We start from the raw sequence: 3,376 nt of genomic DNA, 5'->3' as shown, positions 1-3,376 counted from the left end.
CACTCTTTTAGCTTTCTCTGTCAAAATTCATTGATGCAATCAAAAAAACGCAAAACAATACCGTTGGCAATAATTCCTATAAAACAAAAATGTTCATTTTTTTATTTTCACAATAAATAAATACCTGAATATTATTTATTTTCATTTATTAAGTGCAATTATAAAGTAAGAATATTCTATGAATACATAGAAACACAAACGATTTACTTCTCTCACATACACATAGATATAACAAATATATATATATATATATATATATATATATATATATATATATATATATATATATATATATATATATATATATATATATATATATATACATATATATATATATATATATATATATATATATATATATATATATATATATATATATATATATATATATATACATATATATAGAAATGCACACGTAAACATACTACTTTATACGCACATATAGCTTTTAGCTGCATTTTAACTCTTATTAATAGTTAAAATAGAGCTAAAATGTCTAATACATAATAAAATCATCATAAAGTTAAATTAAAAATCTAACAAATGTCAAAATTTATATCTGAATGTGTAACTAATGAATAAAACTAAAATACTTGCACTTATCAGCAAAACGGTTATATTAAAAGGTGAAGGAAATTTTGAGTTTAAAAGTTTAATTAAAAGGTAAAAAAAGCGTTTAAAAGTAAAAAATTTATAAATTGCTTCATATTATACTAACGCGACTAAACATTTACATAAAATATAATTATAAAACTTACAGGAAACTTTTACGATTTAAAAACACGCGGTATACAGTCGGTTAATGATTGGCACGATATGAGAACAGTTAGTCAACTATAGCCAATACTGGCCCGTCAGTTGGACCAACTAAAGCGTGTTTACTGGGATATGAATTGTTTTCTGTTTGTTAAATTTATGTTTAGATTGATATGAAATTTGATAGGTAACAAAAAACTACATAAGATTATATAAATACATGTTAAATAAAATCAAACTATCGAAAATATTAAAAGTAAAAAAAAAAATGGTACGGTTATAGGCGACGTTCAAATAAAACCGCACACTTAAGAAAACATTAATATCAGTTATAACATTAATATGTAGTTATTAATACATATTTTCATATTCACCTATTATCTGTTATTAACATCTAAACATTCTTTTTTTCACTTTTAACGTTTTTTATTATTATTATTTTGATATAGTTCCTTATATTTAAGAAACTATATTAAATTTTATATTTTTGTTACAAAAAAGTTCTGTACCAACAACGTCTTTCTTTGGTAAACATGCTTCTTGCACAACCACTCCCGACACATCGAATTCTGACATTGTAAAATTGTACAATTTTAGTGTGTAATTGTATTTTACACTTTTTGCATTTTGCAACTTATAATCGTTTGGCTGTAGGTACTTGTTCTTTATTATTGTTTTAGTGTGGTTGCTCAGCATTGTTTTGCTCAGTCATTTGAGTATTTGGGATCACTACCATTTGTGATATACGAAGCCAAAAAAAACTTTCTTCTCGACTGGGAAGTGGTGTTTCAGTTGGCATCAAGTATTCAACTTTAAAATCAGGTTGGATGGAGCACGATACGTTTATTGAATGGCTGAAGTAAGTATTTATACCTGAAACTGGAAAAAAGTAGTTTTTTTAATTTTCACTATTTTAAGGGCACTTGTAAGACTTAGGAAAAAATACTCTATAGATTTTTAAACATCTAATTACAGTTGTCAGACGTTTTTAATGCATTTTCGAGTAATTTCGAGTAAAGTTTTTAAATAAAAACGTAAGTGATAATAGAAAAAATGAGAAAATCAAAAGCTTGCATGAATAAAAAATATTAAAACGTATTCTAATCGATTTAATAAAATAAATTACAGTAATTTGAATTTAATTTAAAAAGGCACTCAAAAAAAGATACTCGAAAACGCGATAGGTTTTATTCATTTAAATTTGCTAAAAACAAATTATACAAAAAAAAATAATTACATCATTAGTTCAAGACCTAGTTTCATAACCTGGTTTTTACTAATGAAGTTGACACATTCCCACTTTTTTTTTTTTTTAAGCATCTTCGCTTCCAACAAGGCTACAGGCAGCCACTAATTAAAGTTGGAAGTTACTGAAAGAAAAAAGATGAAGATTGTTGAACAAGAAAACGATTGACAGACGACTTAAAGGATTGCAAATTATATGAATCAGGAAAACAAGATGAAGGAAGCAAATTCCAAAGAGCTGATGTTTGAGGAAAAAAAACTAGACGAATAATCGTTTTTGGAGCACTTAGGAACAGTCACAGAAAAAGGATGAGACTTAATTAAATGACGAGTAACACGAGAATGAATTTTAGTAGATGGCAAAAGAGAAGCTAGCTCTTTAGAGCAGTGCCCATTATAATATTTGTAGAAAAGAGAAAGAGAAGCAACATTACGACGATGTGACAATGGTTGAAGGTTGGCTGCAAGAGCAGGTCTAACTATGTTTACAATGCATTTTTGCATCTTGTCTAAAAGAGAAAGGGCATCATTAGAAGATCCGCCCCAGATATGGCAACAGTATTCCATACAAGGCCGGATTTGAGATTTATAGAGATAGAGAATAGAATCCAAAGTAAGAAAGTGACGAGCTCGATAAAGAGAAGCAACCTTAGCAGATGTTAATTTTGCAACTAATTTGATATATGGTTTCCAAAAAAGATTGGAAGTAAGAGTTAATCCTAGAAGATGAACAGTAGATAACTCATCGAATACATCACCTTTCATAAATATAGGAAGATCTAAATTATTGCAATAACGATTGGCTGAAAAAAAATTGAGTTTTATCTGAATTAAAGTTCATTAGCCACTGTGAGCCGCATGCTTTAGCAGAAGTAAGATCCTTTTCAAGCTCAAATGCCCCCTTCAAGCAATCAGAGGGTGTTGGTTTCTTATCACGACAAGAATAAATGGTAGTATCATCAGCAAACAATGCCACCTTAGATAAGAGAATATCTGGAAGATCGTTAATGTAAATTAAAAAGAGTATAGGGCCAAGGATAGAACCTTGAGGAACCCCTGAAGTTACAGAATAAGAAGAAGAGTGCTGTCCATCGAGGACAACTTTTATACTACGATTGGAAAGGAAGGATTCAATAATCTTAAAGATGTTGCCAGATACACCATAATAAGAAAGCTTATGAAAAAGACCAGCATGTCAAACTTTATCAAAAGCTTTTAAAATGACAAGAGCGATGGCCTTAACCTCTCCACCTTTATCTAATGCACGATATAACCTATCAGTTATTACTGTTGGCAAATCAGCTGTAGAACGAGAAGATCGAAATCCATATTGATGGTCAGAAAGTAAGTTATTAGATTCAAGATGAGAAATTAA

The sequence above is a fragment of the Hydra vulgaris genome, chromosome 15 (genome assembly GCF_038396675.1).
Source record: "Hydra vulgaris chromosome 15, alternate assembly HydraT2T_AEP".
Classification (NCBI taxonomy): domain Eukaryota; kingdom Metazoa; phylum Cnidaria; class Hydrozoa; order Anthoathecata; family Hydridae; genus Hydra; species Hydra vulgaris.
Note: the sequence above shows the minus strand (reverse complement) of the source record.